Below are 20922 nucleotides of genomic sequence, written 5' to 3' on the forward strand. Positions count from 1 at the left end.
CATTAGTGCTAACATTTTTTCAACAGAACTGTATATCTGCAGGTCTTGGTGGCTCGTAAACTGCAATAATAGAGAATCTTATAATAGTTACCACCACCACCATACCGCACTCAGGGAACCAAGTTTACGCCGCAATGAGTTCGATAGAGACCTAACTATCGATAGTACCGATACTATTACAGATACTTTGGATCACAATCAGATTATCTATTTTATTCGCTGGCACACAAGTCATCGTGGTGCTCATACTTATGTGCTTGAGCCATGGTTGCTGGTAGTTACAGCACTCGACTGCTGGTCCTGAGGGCACAGATCTAGTCACGGCCATGGAGGATGGCAGGGAAACGAGTGTTGTCGGATGTCACCGTACATTAAGAACCCCATGAGGCGAAATTTCTGGAGCCCTCCACTGCAGCATCTTTCAAAGGTAATGTCAGTTTGGGACATTAACTAAGCCTTTACATCAGTCTTTTCACGGAGCCTTTACGACATCATAAAGCGAGAGTCATCCAGCACTTCCATTGTTAATAAAAACAGCGCAAACAGGAAGACAGCTTCAGCCTTTTTATGAAGTCTAAGCCTTTACGACATCGCAAAGCGAGAGTCATTCAATACTACCAACCAATATTACCAACTCACCCAACAAAGTATCTCGTTCAATACACCTAACAGTCATGAACTCCCGCTGAAATTTGGTTCGCAGATAAAACCGGCTGCGAGGGACGCTGCTGCCAATCAAACGGCTGCGAGCGTACAGAGCAGTTACATATACACTAAATTCTTGCTTTCTCACTCATGCTGTTACATCCTGTTTTTGCAGCGAAACCTACATTGCAGTACATTTTTAAGCCATATGCGTGGCACCGTGGAAGATGAAGATGACTCCGATAAAGAAGGTGAAGAAAAAGAAGACAAAGAAAAAGAATAATAGGAAAAAGAAGAAGAAGAAAGAACAAAAAAGAAGAAGACAGCGAGTTGCTAGGACAGAAGGTTTGTTCGAACGTTGTGACGGCGGTGTGCCCTGGAGTTCGATATAAAGCTGATGTCATACCACAAGAAGTCTTCTACACCCCAATGAGAATGGTCAACGACGAGAGGCAAGGGGTGCTCATACGTGAAATGATTCCCCTATGGCATACATAATGCTGTAACCATAGAGTAAACTACTATGCGTAAAAGCCATGTCTTTACTTTGAAGCCAGCCATGCAGATTGCTTTCGCGTAACTCCAGGTTTAACCACGAGCTAAACTAAAGCTAATTTTTATTATTTAGTGTGAAACTGAAGCAGGGGTCATGTATCCCCTGTACATATGTAGTCAACTTGGCGCTTATGTGAAGAAGGAGCAGCTTACTCTTGATCATTTGGCTGCTATGCAGAGATTTGTCGTCCCCCCCATAATGGGATACAGAAATATTGCCCAAGGGCGTGGTGTCCTGATTAACACCCGCTATCGATGGCTCCCCGATTCGAATTTTCCTGCTTTCGAAGCGCTTCTTGACAAGTGGCATCATGTGAAATAGAAAAACCCTTCTTTCAGTTTTGCTTTTGATTCAATTTTTCCACCGTGGCAAGCTCGTCCAGATGGCCTCCAGAGTCGAGTGATCAAAGCTCCTTGTTTACAGCATGGCGTCGACGTCGTGCGCTCCTGCTGTGCGGAAACGGCCGTTTCCGCAGAAGTTGATGCATCGAAAGCTCGTTTTTGGATGTGAAGCAGTGATGACTCCGAAGACGAATTCAGCTCTTTAGATTTTAGCACTGACCGCGAAACTACGTCAAACCGACCCAGAGCGCCGACAGCTATGCCACAATAAGTGTCGCCCGCTATTGATGGTTGAATTTTTCCGCTTTCGAAGCGCTTCTAGACAAGTGGTGTCATTCAGTGGGAAATAGAAGAACCCTACTTTCAGTTTTGCTTTTGGTTTTATTTTTTCTGCCATGCGCGCTTGTCCAGATGGTCTCCGGAGTCAGGTGATCGGCGCTCTTGTTTGCATCATAGCGTCAACGTCGCGCGCTCTTGCTGTTCGGAAACAGACGTTTCTACGGAATTTGACGTATCGGAAAGCTCATTTTTGGATGCGAAAAGCAGCAGTGATGACTCGGAAGACGAAATGAGCTCTTCAGACTATAGGACTGATAGCGAAACTATGTAAAACCGACCCGGAACATCGACAGCCTGGCCTCGATAAGCTTCGCATTCGCTCCCCGAATATTTCTGCTTTTTCTGTGCACTGATCGGAAGAGATCAGTTCTGAAGGTCACAACTGTTATCTGCAAGGTGACGTCTTTTGGGTAGTATTACTAGCCGCCGGCAGCGCAGGGAGTCGTGTTTTCCGCTAGAGGGCAGCCAGGGGTCGACCTCGGCGTAATCGAACTCGACTACAGTTTTCTTTCCTAACTCAGTGAATACTGTATACAGAATGCTAGAATTTGCTGCAATGTTGCATTGGTCCTTGTTGTAAAAAGCATATATTTAGAAATTTATTTTTTGTTTTATTTGTATCAAAAACTGATGCTTTTGTGTGTGTTTTTTTACAATTTTTTTGCTCATAGTTTTTTTTTGGGGGGGGGTTGGTTGGTTGGTTTGTGGGGTTTAACGTCCCAAAGCGATTCAGGCTATAAGAGATGTCGTAGTGGAGGACTCCGGAAATTTCAACCACCTGGGGTTCTTTAACGTGCACTAACATCGCACAGCACACGGACGCCACTCCGTTTCGCCTCCATTGAAACGCAGCCGCCGAGGCCTGGATTTGATCCCGCTTCCTTGGGCACAGTATTCGAGCGCCGTAACCACTGCGTCACCCCGGTGGGGCAGTTCTTTTTTTTCATTACTTATTAGGTGGCGTAGCGGTAGAACATCCGCCTCGCATGCAAGAGGACCGGGGGTTCAAATCCCGGTGCCGCACAATTCTCCACCGGATTTTAAAAAAAATAAAAAATCCGCGTGTCGATGGAATTGCATAAACAGGTTTGGGGTGCGACCTGATGCCGGTGAACACCTCCAGCAATGCACTCCCTCAACAGAACAGGAGTAGGCCACCCTGGTGCAGTAATTGGCCGCAACCTCCTATGATAAGCTCCATAGGCTCCATAAAACCCCGGCCCTCAGTCACCAGCGGCTGCGGAATAACTGACGACGGTGGCTGTCAGACCTGTGACGCAGCAGGGGGTGCTAAGAAAGCCTGGCTCCGCTGGACAGGCCGCCATTGGAAACTGACCCTGGCAACGTTTAATGCTAGAACCCTAGCTAGTGAAGCTAGTTTAGCAGTGCTGTTAGAGGAACTCGAGGGCATGAAATGGGATGTCATAGGGCTTAGTGAGGTTAGGAGGTCGAATGAGGCCTATACTGTACTGAGGGATGGGCATGTACTGTGTTATCGAGGTTTACCAGAGAGGCTACAACTAGGAGTAGGTCTCCTTGTCAATAAGTATATAGCGGGTAATATAGATGAATTCTATAGTATTAATGAGAGGGTTGCAGGCATCGTAATTAGGCTTAATAAGCGGTATAATCTGAAGGTTGTACAGGCCTATGCACCTACATGTAGTTATGATGACCAGGCAGTTGAAAGCTTCTATGAAGATGTAGAATCGGCAATGCGAAAATTAAAGACGCAGTATACTGTACTAATGGGCGACTTCAATGCCAAGGTAGGGAAAAAACAGGCAGGAGAAAAGGCAGTAGGTGACTATGGCATTGGTTCTAGGAATAGCAGGGGGGAGTTACTAGTTGAGTTTGCAGAGCGCAATAACTTACGAATCATGAATACCTGTTTCAGCAAACGGAAGAACCAGAAATGGACATGGAAAAGTCCTAACAGAGAGACTAAAAATGAAATCGACTTCATAATGTGTTCAACCCCCGCCATTATGCAAGATGTAGAGGTAATCGGGAAAGTGCGATGGATGACCTAGACTGGAAAAGTAGAAAGGTAGGCTTGAAAATCAATATGCAGAAGACTAAGGTAATGTTCAACAGCCTCGGGAAGGAACAGCAGTTTACATTAGGTAGCGAAATACTGGAAGTAGTAGGCGAATATGTCTACTTAGGACAGGTAGTAACCGCAGATCCGGACCGAAATAACAAGAAGAATAAGATTGGGATGGAGCGCATTTGGCAAGCACTCGCAGATTATGACTAGCAGCTTACCGGTATCGCTACACTTGTACAACAGGTAGCCTTTTCATTTGTTAATTTTTTGTTTTTCTAATTGTGCATTTTGGCAGGCACAGTTTCACCACTTTGCCAGCATGGTTTCACTATCTGCAAAGTGAGAATGCTGGTACCGCCAAATTCTCAGGCCCCGATCAAATAACACAATTTCGACATGCTTAGGTACACGTTACTACCCAGTACAGTGATGTTCACCATAACCTAAATTGTTTTTTCTACTTAGCCGCCCCTGTCATCAGTTGTGCATATGCACAAAATAAAAATATTGAGCACCTTGTATGGAATGAATAATAAATTCACATACTCTCATATAGTGGTGACAGCTGATCAGAAGTGAGGAAAATGGCAAATAGTTTAAAAAGAAACACTTTACTGTGCTGACTGGTGCCTACAAAAAAATACACACTCATTGGGGGCCGAGAGCAGCAAATGCTTGGCGGTCGTTGAAGAAATGAATGCTTCCTACTCTCAATGACGCTCAATTTAAAATTGGTATGACACCATCCAGGCAAAATGCCAAAACCAACTGTAGCGATCTGTTCGCATCTCGCATCGCTGTGTGATGAAGTTACGTACAAGAGGCTTTCGAGCGCGACTAAACCTTTCAACGTTTCACAGCAATACAATACAAAAGGCACAAAAGCACATCACAACATAGCCCACCTCAAAGAAATTTCTCGCCTACAATCGACACCTTAATTAACAGCAGGCTGGAAACTATGGCCCCTGCAAGTACAGTAAAAGCTCGTTAATTCAACTCCCGTTAATTTGGAAAATCGGATAATTCGACCTTCACGCCTGGTCCCCAAAATTATGTATAGGAGTCTATGGGACAGAACTCTCGTTAATTCGGACGGATTTGACCGCACAACGGATAATTCGGACAACTTTGGGCAGCTACCGAGGCTCGAAAACGAAAATAAGACGAACGCGGCGCAATAGCGATACCCAAAAGCAGCATCGCCATGGACATCAATTAATCAACTTGGCTCGACTTGTGGCTGGATGGGCGCTTTTTCTTGTTTTTATGCGAAGCATATTACTAGAGCTAAGCCTCAGCTCCTCGAGCGCGGCGGTGTCGCCACCATTGACCTTTCATGACCTACCACGTGATGCGTGACGTCACGACAGAGGAGAGACCGGGCTGCATCTCGCGCCGTCGAGCGAGGCGTCGCCACCAAGGAGAACCACGTGATGCGTGACGCCACGACAGAGGAGAGACCGGGCTGCATCTCGCGCCGTTGAGCGCGGCGTCGCCACCAAGGAGAACCACGTGATGTGTGACGTCTAGACAGAGGAGAGACCGGGCTGCATCTCGCGCCGTCGAGCGCGGCGTCGCCACCAAGGAGAACCACGTGATGCGTGATGTCACGACAAAGGAGAGACCGGGCTGCATCTCGCGCCGTCGAGCGCGGCGTCGCCACCAAGGAGAACCACGTGATGCGTGACGTCACGACAGAGGAGAGACCAGGCTGCATAGCGCGCCGTCGAGCGCGGTGTTGCTACCAAGGAGTACCACATGATGCGTGACGTCAGAGCAGAGGAGAGATGGGCAGCCGGCTCGCGCGGTCGAGCGTGGCGTCGTTACCAATGCGCTTCCCACTTCTACCGTTAGGTGCGCTGTAGTGAACACGTGATGCCGGAGCGGCGGTATATAAGGCGGGTGCGTCTGCTTCTGCTAGGCACACACGGGGGTTGAGATACCTCCTGAAGACAGGGCTGCCCGTTGGAATGAGAAGCGAAAGCTGCGGCGTGCTACAGAGACCGATGAAGAGCGTGAAGAACGTCTAGCCAAGCGGCGTGCTCAATATGCGGCTCGGCAACGTTTTACAACAACTAAAGAACAAAGCGAGGAACTTGTCAGCAATGCTTCCACTAGTGCGGCCAGTGAGTCTGACAATACTTCTACCTGTTCAGAAGGCTGGAATGCTATGAAACGAATTAGGCGTGCCCGGGAAACTTCTGAAGAGCGACGGCAGCGACTTGACAAAGAACGACCAAGGCGAGAAAGGGAAAAGGAGACGCGGAGGAAACGACGTGCTGAAGAGGCGGCTAGCCGTTTGCAAATCAGCAAGGCTGTTGTAGAAGAACGTCGTGTGGAACATGCCAGAAGAGCGGGTGAATTCGAGTCTGCAACGCGTGAGTTTACCAGACGTTTTGTTAACAATCCGTTTGGCTATGCATGTTCGGTGTGTGGCCGGCTATGACATAAAGACAAACTTACCCCAGTGACTGATGTGATGTTTCCTACGCTAATTCTGGCTTATCCGGATTGGAACGAAGAGACTTTAGCCAGTGCTGTGGTGTGCAACACGTGCAAGGGTAGCCTTCGAGAGTAAAAGATTCCACTGTATAGTGTTTCTAACGGTTGCAAGTACACGCTGATGCCAGAGGGACTGCCGCGTTTGAACCCGGTTGCCGAGAAACTCATATCGCTGCGCATACCGTTTGTGCAAATCCGTAGGTTAATGAACTGCTTCCCAATACGCTTCGCATCTGACTAGGCTTAACCTTAGCTAAGCCTCAGCATTTTTTCACGAGTCGACGTTACTGGCGGTGCCATTTTGTCATTTTGCTGCTGTCGGTGCGCTACGCTGTTGTATTGAAGACTGCTCGCTTTAGTGTGGCTCATTGCTTCTCTGTTGTGCGCTGGTATCACCGCACTCGCCCCCGATGGCAACACTGGCGAAACGGCCGTAGAGCTACGAGGCCAAGGACTTGGCTACCAAAGTGGAAATTTTGCGGGCCCTTAAGAACGGGCTCTCCCGACAAGAAGCAATGAAAAAATATGACGTTAAATGGAGTACTTTAAGCACATATGTAAAAAATGAACAGATTCTTCAGGCATTCGAAAGCGAGAAGTTTCAAGCGTCAAGAAAGCGTCTGCGAACAGCAGCTCATCCGGAGTTGGAAGAAGCCTTGCTTCGGTGGGTGGTCACCTCCCGTGATGCAAACCTCCCTCGTTGTGTTAGAGAAATTTTGTTGGGGCACTGCAGATGGCATGCGCGCTGCTGAGCACCTGGAAGGACTGAGGAAAATAGTATCCGCGTGGGTTTCTGCAGGAAAGCAGACAAGCATCCGTGATTACTTTAAGTAATAAAAGTATGTTGAGATAAAATCGTGCATGTTTTTTTTTTTTCTCGATAATTTGGACATTCGGTTAATTCGGACATATCTTACGGTCCCTAGAAGTTCGAATTAACGAGCTGTTACTGTATTTCAGTCTGCATCAATCATCCCCACAAAGTAAGCGTTCATGTCCCACTAAACATTTTTTATTAACTTGTCCACAGCACCTCTGATCGTTTAAACCGGCTTTCTAGGCAAGTAGTCAGTCGACATTTTAATATTTTTAAAGCTGCCTTAAGTAATTTACATTTCTAAATACTTATGAATTTTATCTGAACGTGTTTATTTTTCGGAACAAATATATTTTTTTCTACTGACTTAAGCCTGATATTTTTTCTTGATGTGCTGTGTTATGAAATGAATTTCCTTTCTTCCTTCCGTAATGCCTTCGAACCCTAAGACTACTTAAATACACTCAAACCTCTATATAATGAGCACGCATATAATGCACTATTGAATATATCGAACTTTTCCGAAATATTTTTGTAAGACATATGTATTTTTAACTTCCTATTGCGAACACGGTTCGGCATAAAATGGATATAACGAACTTCGCGACGCCAAGCCCTACCTCACTTTATTAGCAGGAGGAAGGCTTCGATGCAGTACAAGTTTGTTGTGCGGTGCAGCAAACATTCAGGACTACCTCGCAGGCGCTCAGATGCCACGTCGACACTGAGAATTGACAGCCAAAGAAATCAATCACATCTCACAATCACTGACAGCATCGCTTCAGCAACGGTGGCAGCAGCGATTGAATGTTGCTTTTGCCTTTTTGCATTTTAGTGTTAGCAGCAGCGTGGTCGTCCTAGTGTTCTGAGGAGGCTGCGTCGGTGGTCGTGTCGAGTGTAGTGTGCAGGTGTGTGTCGTGCTGCGATGGCGATGAACATGAAAAAAAGAGCACAACTGATGTTAAAGACCAAGCTCGAAATAATTCAAAGTGTGGAGAACGGTAAAAAAAAAGTGCATTCTTGCGGACTTATTTGGCAACCCAAGACATACTTTGAGTACCATTCTAAAGAGCGAAGCTGTCATCAAGGCACAAGCATAAGAGACCACGCAGACAAGTGCACAGCGTCTTCGGCCCCCTGCATTCAACGACGTGGAGAAGGCACTCTAGAAATGGTTTTTGAATGTCAGAGTTCGAAACATACCGGTGTCAGGACCAATGCTTCAACAAAAAGCGTAAGACTTAACCTGTAGCCTCGATGCCAAAAACTTCAACGCCAGCTCCTGATGGATGCAAAGCTTCAAGGCACGCTATGATATCATAGACAAAACGATCTCTGGCGAATGTGAGATGGCTAACTGCGAGAGCATCAGAAAGTGGTTGGAAGAGAAGTGGCCACAAATCCTTGCAAAATATCGGCCCAAGGACATCTTTAATGCAGACAAAACGGGCCTATTTTGGCAAATTCTACCTAGGCGGCATACCCTTGATGCTCTTGGAGAGCCGTGCCATGGCGGGAAACAAGGAAAGACCCGGATCACTGTTTTGTTCGCTGCCAACATGGACGGCGCTGTGCAACTGCGACTCTTCGTCACAGGGAGATTTAAAACCCCGAGATGCATGAAAGGGGGCCGCATACTCCCTGTAGAGTATTGTTAGACGTGGGAGCATATTAAAAGCCATCTGTGGGCTGCTTAAATACAGTCCGTCGTTCCCAGATCCCTAGAGTTGGGGACTTCAACTGCTTCTTGATCATGCAATAGCCTTTGAGCCACTTTTTAGGCTCCACCCATCACATGATTCATCCCATACATCCTCGTACAGCGTTGGTGTAGAGTGCACACCTGTCTAGCAGTCGCATGTTCGACTCGTTCGCATGTCGATGATCTCGGAGAGGATGTTGTGGCTTCTTACAGTCACGGGCCGCAATCGAGACTTGGCGTCGGCTGGGCACATCGGATTCACAGTCCCAGCCACGACCGTGAGAATGCGAGTCCGGCAGAACAACACCTTGGCTTGCAGCACAAACAAGTGGAATTCCTCGGCCAGATGAACTGTCGGAGTTCTCATCGCACAACCATACAGCTCGTCCACGCAACCTTCGCTGAGCTGATCATGTAATACGTGTTCATCATCAGCCTCCGGTCTTGATCGAAGCCATGAGAACCAAGACACCGACTGGGAGTCGCGTGGAAGTGGTTGTCTGGCGTGCAGCGAAATACCGAAGGTTGTCTTACACTGCCGCGTTTTACCAACAAAAGAGCTAGCTGTGCAAGCAGCCACCGCTGCATCGTCGCCTTTCTAGTGGAACATCCGGCCGCATGGAAGGGAACTAAGCCTTCAATCTTAACAGCTCCGCTGGACAGGAAGAGACATATCCAGGCTGATGGCCAGTCCACATACTGGTCCGCCATCCGTGCTCCTTTCTGGAAGCCAAACTTCCGAGCTCCTCACACAGGAGGCTTAGTTGAACCAACCACTCAACACGACACTACCTCCCCGAGTAGCGCCAGGATTTTTACACAACATTAACATTTTTTAAGCATCCCATAACACATTTTTGCAGCTGTGAACAAGAGTCGCATCTGCTACAACGGACCTGCATGCCTGCTAAATCAGTCGTCACAGCAAACGTTGGCTCAGAGGGGCACACTTTAAAAAAAAAGAACATGTAAAACATGACTCTACAGTCCAGAAGTACGGGCTCCGTAAAAGAGGCAAAGTAATTCTCTTCCTTACGGAAACATCCTGCTCAATCCGTCGGCATTCTCATTGCATTTCCCTTTTTTGTACCTCACGGAGAAGTTGTATTGCTGGAGAGCAAGACTCTATCAAAGCAATCTGCCGTTCTTGGATGACATTTGACGTAGCCATGTGAGTGGACAGTGGTCCGTTTCAAACGTAAATTTGGCCCAGTAAATGTAACAGGCAAGCTTTTGGGTGGCCCAGACCAAACAAGCACATTCTTTCTCTGAGGCACTGTATGCTTCCTCTCTTATGGTTAACTTTCTGCTGACATAGAGGGTGGGGTGCTCCTCATTGTTGCTTCCGATTTGACTTAATACGATCCCCATTATTCTTTGTTGTAGTCCAGTGTGCGCAGCCCGGACCGTGAAGCCAACACAGTTTTGAGGGTTTGAAAGAAGTTCTCCTTAGCCGCATCCCCACTTAGGCTATTTGGTTCTCCTTTGCGTTAAAGGACTTGCTAGAAGTTTGGTATGCACCTTTGGTAGTATCCTACAAGCCCCAAAAATGAACACACATCTGTTTTAGTCCCGGGCTTCGGGAAATCAGTGATTGGGGCAATTTTGAGATCTGACGGCCGTCACGTCCCCCTACCGACAACATGTCCGAGGTATGTGACATTAGAGCAGCCGAAACTACATTTCTCTGCTTTAATGATGAGCCCAGCTTCACACAATTTAGACAACACTCTCCTGAAACGAGAAATTACAAAAAATAGCCACATCATCAAGATATGGGAGAGCGAAATCCTGCATGTCTTTGAGGACATTCTTCATTAGTTTTAAAAAGCTAAAGGGTGCATTCTTCAGCTCAAAACTCAGCACTAGGGGCTGGTAGACTCCGATGGGGGAAATAAATGCCGCATACCTGCTCGCACTCTCTCACAGCGGAACCTGCCAGTACCCCCACACAAGGTCAAGCGTGTAAATGTAGCTGGCCGCGCTAGGTGTTTCTATCCTTTCCTTGATGTTAGGAACAGGATACAACTGGTCCTTTGTTAACGCATTAAGCTTTCTGCAGTCCACGCAGGGTCGCCAATCTTTGCCTGGTGCCTCCACGAGAAAGGAGAAGTACAATCGCTTTCTGCTGGCTCTATGACACCAAGTTCGAGCATGCATTTTATCTCCGATTCGATTAACTCCTTCTGCCTAGGTGACACACTGTAGGCTTTAGACCTTACTGGCACTGCCAATGCATGCATCATGCAACTCATGCATCATGAGGTTGGTTCTTCTGGGTCGGCTGCTATTTGCTTAGCAGTTGCTTCAGTTCCTATAATTGCTCTGGCTCCAGCACATTTTCGTTCGCAAATCGAGCCATGATTTCTTCTATACTACAAGCCGCACTTTTAGCGTTTCCTTTACACTCAGGAATTTCAGTTGTTAGCTCTTCGGGTTTATTTACTGTCATATTGACGACCCCACTCCTTTCGACATAAGGCTTCATTAAACTACAATGGTAGATCTTCACCTGCTGACTTCTTCCTGGCATTTTCAAAGTGTAATTGGTTTCCTAAAGCCGATTCAAAACCTCGGGTCCATCCCAATGGATTTCCAGTTTGTTCTTCCACGAGGGCCTGAGAATCAGTATGCGATCCCCTGCCTCTGGCTATGTTGTCGTAATAAGCTTTAGCCAATTCTTGGGCCACTTTCAGGTTCCTATCCACTAATTCTCGCGTGGAACTCATTTTGTCTAATAACTGTAGCCCATACTCGACTATGGGGCGACTTTTTCCTGTCCCCTCCCACATCTCCCTTAGCATCCTAAGTGGAGAATGCACAAGCTCAGAAGGGATAAAGCCGGTGGCTTCGTCTGTTTTATGTTCATAGCATGAAGCCCGTAACACACTCTTAAACACCAAGTGCCACTTCTCGACGCTGTTCGACTGAGGGTGATACACAGAGCTGTGTATTAACTTCGCCCCACATCTCTGCAAGAATGTGGTTGTTAGGGCACTCATGAAAACTGTCCCCTGATCAGCTTGAATTTCGGCAGAAAACCCATTCAGGCAAAAACTGACAGAAGGGCGTCAACTATTTCCGTCGAACTAAGCTCCTTCAGAGGCACTGCTTCGGGAAACTTCGTAGCTGGGCATATCTGTAGAAGAAGGAAGGCACACCAGCTGTTGCTAGCTGTTCTTTACTGCAGTCTTAACATGGCACTCACTCTGCTCCTCGAGCCCCACGTCCTCACGCTTCCTCTTCATTTTCGTCCTTCTCAAGCACCAGGCTCAAATCTTCCACATACTCCCGGCCCCGAGGTGACAACCGGTAATAGATAATGGTGTCAAATAGGCCTAACTACCTCCTATCCTTGCTGTAAACGAATTCGGTACGAGCAGACTATCCAATCCTTACCCATTACACATTCCACGATCACACGTCGGCCAAACAGCTTTCGCGCATTGTTCAGAGTGACACACACTTGGCTCATTATCACTAGTGTAAATGAAGGTGATTGCTTTTGAATTAACAACAGCTTCAGTTTCAGATAGCAGTGTTTAGAGCTGCGGCGTATCAAAATCTGCTTTTCCAAACGTTTTCCGCAGGCATACCTTAACGATTCTGATCAATCTTTGCCCTCCCCAGGAAGCAGCTCTGTCAGCAATAAACTACCACATTCTACTATCACTAGCATGGTAGTATTTCACATGTTATTGTCTAATAAAATTTTGAAACTTTGCTACATCCCTAGATGGTCATTTGACTGCTCAGGAAAATCAACAGCTCTGATTTCGAAAGGTTGAGCGTTCTGCAGCCTTTGGCATGGAAAAGATGCTGTTGGACCAGCAGATGCTTTCAGTTGAAAACGTGCACATACCACACATTTTGCCTGGACACATTTAACACACTGACGAGCTCGTGTCATCAGGATCCTTTCTCACAATTCGATTAGTGTGTCGCTCACACTGTCATAGAGAACATTGCGATATATATATGCAACACCACTATACGTGTTGACTGGTCTTCCACAGAGAGCAACACAGGTGCTACTTCAGTGGACTTGACTGAGGTATTCAGAGGCCAGTAAGAAGCAGTGTTCCAGAAGAGGCCAAGCACCTTCATGAGTGCACAAGGTGAATCTGTTGTGTTGATGTATCTTTATCGATGTGTTCTTGTTGTGCGGGATCATTCATAGCCCACTTTTATAGCGTCATGCAAGCACCGCTGAGGATACTGTATGCCTCTGCGTATACCTCAGAGGCTTCATTGAAACGCGAAAAGCCAGTGACGAAGTCATCGATGTAGAAGCAAGCAGAGAGGACAGCAGCTGTATGTTGTAAAGAGGCTTCAATGTGTTGTAAGGGCACACATGTGAAGGGCACATGCGTCATTTAGTGCTCCTGAATGGCCGGAAAATGACTCTTGGGCAGTGGTGCGTGCTCAAGCCATAAGAAACGCAGATCATCTTGGTCATGCCGCTGAAAAGCGAACTGCAGAAAACAGTCTGGCACATCAGCGGTGAGGCCTATCGAATTCAGTAGGAAAGTCACTAGCATTGTCACCTTATTGTCCCTGAGGTAAGTGACTTTCTCGCCTCGAGCGGTCGTTCACTGATGAAAAACCATTCGGGTGCGACGACGCATTCAAGATGACGTGCAGCCGCTTTGGTGTAGATGATTCTGGAATTGCAGCTTTGTGAGGCATGTAATAAATCTTCTCTCCGAGATAATGCTCGTTCGGTACTTTTGCTGTATACCCGTCCACTTCATATTGCCTGAATGCTGCGTCGTACCGATGAAGCAAGTCGGCACCAACGCCAAGGTGTTGAGCCAAGCTGTACTGCAGAGTGGGCACCACCAAACGATTGTCATTGAGGCTAGCATCCAAGGCCTCTACAGAAGTGACTTCATACCCGACGTTTCGCAGCTGAATGTTCTCGGGAAAATTCTCTAAAACTAAGCTGTCTTCGCAAGCACTCGTTGAAGAGTCACATAAGCCAATGCTGTCCAGCTCCCAGAAACAGTGGAATTTATTCGAAACTTCTGAGTCGACAGAGCTCGTTCGTAGCACGCAGACTGTTCATATCTGAGATAAAATGCCTCCATGACAAGAAACGGGCCTTGCAACGTCCAACCAAGCCTTGTATTAAAGGCTGCGAGGCTATTTGCCTGATATGGGAACAGACTTCCTTTAAAACGAACTTGGAAAGTTGGTCTGCCCCGATTAGCAAATCGATTCCTTTGCTGTTATTCAGGCCAGGAAAACCCATCGCATCGACAGGATACTTCTTCGCACCAATCGTTTAACAAGCATGTGAGCACTAGGAACTTCAGCCAGTGCGTCGCAAATATGCGGAACTTCTATGGCCTCAATTTCAGTGGGCTTGGTAGCTGTGCCATGATGCCTCATCCACTGATTTTCGCTACACAGGTTAGTTCATCATACTGCCTTTTTTCTAAAAAATGTAGTGACCGTTGCCTGGTACAGCTAGCCTGCAGTGTAGCATTTCTATGGTTGGTGAATGCTTCTGTGTAGTAAAATCTCTTCTTCTTTAGTCCAGCGATAATGAAACGAACCCTGGTCTGGACAAACTTGATAGTGTTCTTGCTGAACTCAAGAAATTGTCAGCCGGTCAAGGCCAAATACTCACTGATGTACAGGAACGGTCAAATGCGTTCCGTCGACCAAACCATTTCCGATCTGAGTAAGCACCTGGCAGACCTGGAATGCCTCTTTCAGGACTCTAAAATTTAACATAGAATCCGCCCAAGCCGTTGCCGCTGAGACTGCTGCTCTTTACTAACCTTGAGGTTCGAATAGACGACACAGAAAACAGATCACGTCGCAACAACTTGATATTCTATCGCCTTCCAGATGCCAATCCCCACGAATCATTAATCGAATCTGAAGAAATACTAATTAAGCATTGTCAGGATGTGTTAGAGTTTACCTTGGAGCCCAGTCAAATAGAGCGTGCTCATCACTTGGGACGCCACACCAAGGACCGCCAGCATCCTATTATAGCAAAATTAGCCTCTTTCAAAACAAAAGAAACCATTCTTTCTAAAGGTCGTATGCTGAAAGACACGGACTATAGTTGAGGAGAAGATTTCACCCACTCTGTTCAAAAAGCCCGCAAACATCTTGTCGCATTTGCAAGAGCTGAAACCGGACCGTTTTCTTTGCGGTATAAGACCCTATTTCTCGGCAAAAAACGCTACACTTTTGATGCTGCCACTGAAACGGTTAAAGAAATAGCATAGCGCTTAGAGCACTGTCAACACTTATCTAATCCTCTCTCTATACTAACATACGCAGTCGTGTCTTCAACAACCTGCTTGTACTGACAGAGACTTGGCTGACTGATAATGTGAGCGACACTGAAGTTCTGTGCAACCTACCAAATTTTAACCTTTTCCATGCAGATCGCAAAGGCATTCTTACCGCTCCCAGCAATCAACTACAGAGTTCCCACATTAACATAAAATCCGACTTCGAAATATTATGGCTGCTTTGTTGTTCCACACCAGTATCTAAACTAATTGGTGTTTGCTACAGACACCCCACAATAACCCCGAATTCCCTCGAAAGTAGCACAACATCCTGAACAAACTTACAACAAAACACCCTAATGCACACGTTTTACTTTTTGGAGATTTTAACTATCTGGGTATTGACTGGAATAATCCTCATCAGCCTGTTTTTAGGCAGGATGAATCCCGGGAGTTCATGGATGGGTGCTTAAATTTTAATCTAACTCAATTAGTAACCCAGCCTACACACATCGCCAGAGATACCACTAACATTCTTGGCCTTATACTTCCTAGCCACAATGACAGCCTCAACTCCATTACTTATCTCCGGGAAATTAGCGATCACAGAGTCATGCAAGCGAAAACCGGCATATCATGTCTTATTGGTAAACTAGAATTGTCATCATCCGCCGGCTTTGACGAAATTAACACAAAAGTTCTAAAAAATATTAATCATACTTCTGCTAAGATTTTATGCTTGCTTTTCTAGCAATCTCTCTCTACAGGTGCCATACCCCATGACTGGAAAGTGGGGAAGGTCGTTCCGGTCCACAAGTCGGGTAACAAAGATTCACCACTTAATTACAGGCCCATATCACTCACCAGCATACCATGTAAACTCATGGAGCACTTTATTTACTTTTTAACGATGAACTTTCTGGATTCAAATATTTTTTTCATTCTTCGCAGCATGAATTTCACAAAGGATACTCCTGTGAAAGTCAACTAGCACTTTTCATTCATGACTTACATGCTAACCCTGATGCTAACCTCCAAACTGACGCAATTTTTCTTGACTTCGCTAAGGCATTTGACAAGGTACCTCATAACACTTATTTCTGAAACTTTCTCGCCTAAACTTGCATTCCGATATACTAGCATGGATAAAAGAATTCTTGAATCACCACTTCCAATAAAGTCATCGTCAATAATCAAATGTCTAACCTCCTACCAGTCTCCTCGGGCGTGCCCCAAGGATCCGTCCTTGGGCCACTTTTGTTTCTAATTTATATTAACGACCTTTCTGAGAACCTAGATTGCCATATTCAGATGTTTGCTGACGATTGTGTTGTTTACAGAACAGTCACTAACACTTTGGAACAACAATCCCTTCAAAATAATTTAACTCGTGTGAAAGACTGGTGCAATAAATGGCTAATAACACTTAACACAAGTAAATGTAAATATATGTTGTTTCATCGTCGCCATTACCCCCTCCTGTTCAGCTACAGCATATATAACGTTCCTCTCGACCTTGTCCAATCATACAAATACCTTGGTGTTCATCTTTGTCATGATCTTACGTGGAATACGCATATCTCAAACATCATATACATCCGCTAACAGAACACTAGGATTTTTAATAGATCAATATTAGAATATGCATCTCCCATCTGGTCTCCGGAACAAGCATATCTCTGTCATTTAATTGAAGCAGTTCAAAACCAAGCAACTAGATTCATTCATTCATCGTATTCCTTTGATATCAGCATATCATCCTTAAAATAACAGTCCAACCAACCTACCCTTGCTCATCGTCGCTACATTGCTAGTTTATGTTTGTTTCACAAGTTTTTTTACTCCGAGCTGCGACAGGAACCTTACATCTGCGCACCCTCACCACGTATCTGCCTCCGCACCGGTCATCAGCAGCAACAGCAAGTGTCACGACCTCGCGCTAGCACCACTACATTTTCTTCATCATTCTCCCCACGGACTGCCAACGACTGGAACGACCTTCCCCGAGAACTTGCTGCTATCACATGCTCATCTATTTCTTGAAAGAATCGCGCATGTACTTGCTCAGCGAAAATCTTGTATTTATATAACTTACTTACACATATATGTTATCTGCTCTGTTTTTCATTTGTGTGCGCCCCACCCCTTATGTAATACCCTCTAATGAGGGTCTTTAAGGTATTAAAGTGAAGTGAAGTGAAGTGATGTCATATTGGCTTCGTAAATGTAGGTGCACCAAATTAAGCTTATGTGTCGGTAATTCCGTAGCTGTCCCGAAAGTTTTTATGACCAAATCTATAGTCTTCATGTGCTTTAGTCCTAACTTCCGTGAGACATCGGTCTAATGAAAGTCCGTTGGCTGCCATTAGCAGAGCCAGTCAGTGTACATCAGAGGTTTGTTTGAGCAAACCTCTGATGTACACTGACTGGCTCTGTGTGATCAACCACGCTCTAAAAGTTTGCGATAGCACTTGTGTCTGCATATTAATTGTCGTTGCATCAGTAGCCACGGCATGCAAGCTGACACCGTTTCCAGTAGTAGCTGTTTGCCGTGAATGACGGACATAATTGCAGATTGAAGTCGCATGCCTGCCCCTGCGCTTCAAACAGCGAATGTTATGACAGCAATGTTGTGATCTATGCCTTGGATTCGTGCACTCTGGCAGAATCATGTAGTAAGTGCACCATTGTGTTGAGTGCATCGTCGAACGGCAGAAGAAGCACTCACCGCCTTAACTAGACGTGACGCTGTGTAGAACAGAAGCCGAAAGCGAGGCGCTCTGAGGCAAGCCGCATACTTTGTCGTTACGACTACGTGTGGTCACCTCTTGACTACTTCATCGTTCAATGGATCCAGTTAGTTCTCGAGCTTCCACCTGGATGCGTAGGTGCTCTAGCAACCGCTTCTGCCGACTGCTCTGCCTTGCCGTCTAGTTCGATGCTTCGCTGCTTGTAGTAGTTCATCACGACATTACTCGGTATTACTTTTACAAGGATCTCAACCAGCATGGCAGAGTAGGAGAGCTCGGGCGCACCGAGCGCATGCAACCCTCTGATGTTGATGTTGACGTAGTCCAGAAGATTGCGTAACGCAATCACGTCTGCACGACACTTGATAGGCTTGAGTGTCCAGAGGTTGGCCAAGTACTGTTAGATAATAATCTGTTGATTTCCGAAGCGGGTCTTTGGTATATTGATGGTGTCGCCGTATGATGTTTCTGACACCTGGATTCCCTCGATTGCTTGCGCCGCCATTCCAGTGAGCAGGCTCTTCAAGTAATGAAAGCGATCTATATTGCTCAGGTCTGCGTTAGTGTGCACGACATGGTGGTACATGTCCCAAAAGGCTGGCCAGCAGGACACGTTGCCGTTGAAGCGGAGCAAGTCGAGCTTTGGCAGGCTCGACTTGCTTTGACAGTCAACCCATCGCAGTAGGTTGACTGTCTGCCGTCGGGATCTCACTAGCAGTGTCGGTAGAATGACTAGGAGCATTCACAACAGTAGATAGGACTTGCAAACCCTTGATGTGGTGACGGAGTAGACTCAAAGTTTGTGCGGCTGAATCTTCATACTGTAAAACTAATGCAAAATCTTCTGCCACTTCCTCGTCTGAAAGAAATGTCTCGAGCTGTTTGTTGAGAGATCACAGGCCATCGCTGTACACTCTGAGTCGCTCCTGGAACTGCCTAAAGGCGAGCAGAGTGCCAGCGCCCGATTCGATGAGTTGAGCAACTTCATTCCGCAGTCGGGTATGTAAAGCATGCTGGGCGGTACGCTTAGCTTTGATGCACTCCATCTGGAGTCGGAAAGGTGGCTGGTGTCCAAAAGGCATTCCTCTTCTCTTGGAGGTTCACTGGAAGAGCTCCGGTAGCCTACCTAGAGGGTCGATGCGTTGTTCTTGGCAACCTCCAGGCAGGATCGATGGCGGAACTCACGATAGCCTCCCGGGTTTCGGCCCCATGAATTGTAGAAGAAGGAAGGCACACCAGCTGTTGCTAGCTGTTCTTTACTGCGGTCCCAACATGGCGTTCACTCTGCTCCTCAAGCCCCACGTCCTCACGCTTCCTCTTCCTTTTCGTCCTTCTAAACCATCAGGCTCAAATCTTCAACAATATCATCGTAAGTATATATTTATACCCCGACTTAGTTCTGGGTAGTGGCCCTCCAGTGTCAATAACAAGACGCTGGAAAGATTCTGAAATTAGGGAAACAAGCTTTAGCGGCACCTTCCATTTTTGACCTGGCTTGCCCGGGCGTTGACATGCGTTGCACGACTTCACATAGCGCTCTGCATCTCAAAAGCAGTCTGGCCAGTAATACTTTCCAAGTAGCCTTTCCTTAGCTTTGTTGACGCTTAGATGCCCGGATCAATTGTTTCTATGGCAAAGGCTCAAAATGCCATCGCGGTACTTTGCCGGCACAACCGCCTGATCTAATGTCCTTCCCTTACTATCTCGGTAGTGCCGGTACAGCAACCCGCCCTTATGATGTCCATGCCTAGACGAAGACAAGTCCACTTGTCGAAACGTTGGCTCATCTGCGACCTGAGGCGTACCCTATTTATCCTTGTTCAGTTCCTTTTATACCGTCTTCTTCCTTTCGTTCTACCTTATGATGTAATGTCACATTAAGCCTAGCAATCCCCTCTTGGGCGCTAGTGTGCAAACTGGAGAGGCTAGGGTCTTGCTGCTGCTCCGCCATCAATGAGACTGTTCACGTGCAACAGGCGGTCCATGCTTTGCGAGGCAGGCTATTCCTCGATTGGGCTGTCAAGAGGCGCATTATTGCTAAGAACCGGTTCGGGATCAACCTCATCTATCTCAGTTGCTGTAGCATTGTTTGGTTCTCGACTCTCGGAAGTCGCTTGTCCCTTCTCTGCTGTCTCTGAATCCTAGCTGTAGTTAAGCTGAGACGCAAGTTTGATGGCTTTCGACCTGGTCATGGCTTGTACTTTTCCTTCTGACAGTTTCTGACCTCGCTCGCGCAACAACTTGTTGCACCTATTTGAAAATAAGTAGAGATATTTCAGTGAAACCGCTTTAGAGACGGCAGCCTAAGTCACTAACTCACCGAACGGACTGGAAATCCCCACTCTTGCCATCGGTAGGCACACACTCTCAGCCTCCAGTACCTGCCTAATCCATGTTACTTCTCCAGTAAAATCTTCCTCTTTCACGTATGAAGGGTGAACAATATCCATGGTGGCTCCACTATCCCGAAGGACTCTGCACGGAATTCCGTTCACTCGTAACTCGTGGATGTACAGCCGCAGAAGGTTCAAATTCTCATCGCTGTCATTTGCATATGAGAAGGCTATTCGTGGTTTTTTTACGCCTTGCCGCAATGTGCCCAGTTTCCTGACAGTTGTAGCAGCGAAACACCCTCCTGGTTTCAAACTTCTTTGCCAACAGTTTGAGTTTCAGCCTGCCTAGGACAGGTTTGGCAGTTTCCACAGGTTTCGAATGCTTATACGTGGCCAAATCTTGGGTGTAAAGTACTTTCTTACCCCCGAAACCTGCCTATATCGGAGCTTAATCTTCTCCATATCGCATATTCATCTAATAGCTCCACCATGCTCACTTTTTGTTTTCTGAATCCATAGCTTAACTGCCTCAAGAATACTGTTGTGATACATTCAACAACCTTATCTGTCATTCGCATCCACGCCCTTGAACCATTCAGTACCTTCAAGTGGTATGCAAAGTCAGCT

General features: G+C 46.5%; 1 protein-coding gene and 2 pseudogenes across 5 annotated transcripts in view; 1 reads left to right on the forward strand and 2 right to left on the reverse strand.

Moving 5' to 3' along the window:
- Positions 1-20922, reverse strand: part of LOC146172058 (ubiquitin carboxyl-terminal hydrolase 8-like) — a 469773-nt gene that overhangs the window by 310068 nt on the left and 138783 nt on the right. The window lies entirely within an intron of this gene.
- LOC146172060 (uncharacterized) lies at positions 334-8122 on the forward strand (annotated as a pseudogene).
- On the reverse strand, positions 9101-20467 carry LOC146172061 (uncharacterized; annotated as a pseudogene).

The sequence above is a fragment of the Amblyomma maculatum genome, unplaced genomic scaffold (genome assembly GCF_055883805.1).
Source record: "Amblyomma maculatum isolate TAMU_Amacu unplaced genomic scaffold, ASM5588380v1 scaffold_14, whole genome shotgun sequence".
Taxonomy (NCBI): Eukaryota; Metazoa; Arthropoda; class Arachnida; order Ixodida; family Ixodidae; genus Amblyomma; species Amblyomma maculatum.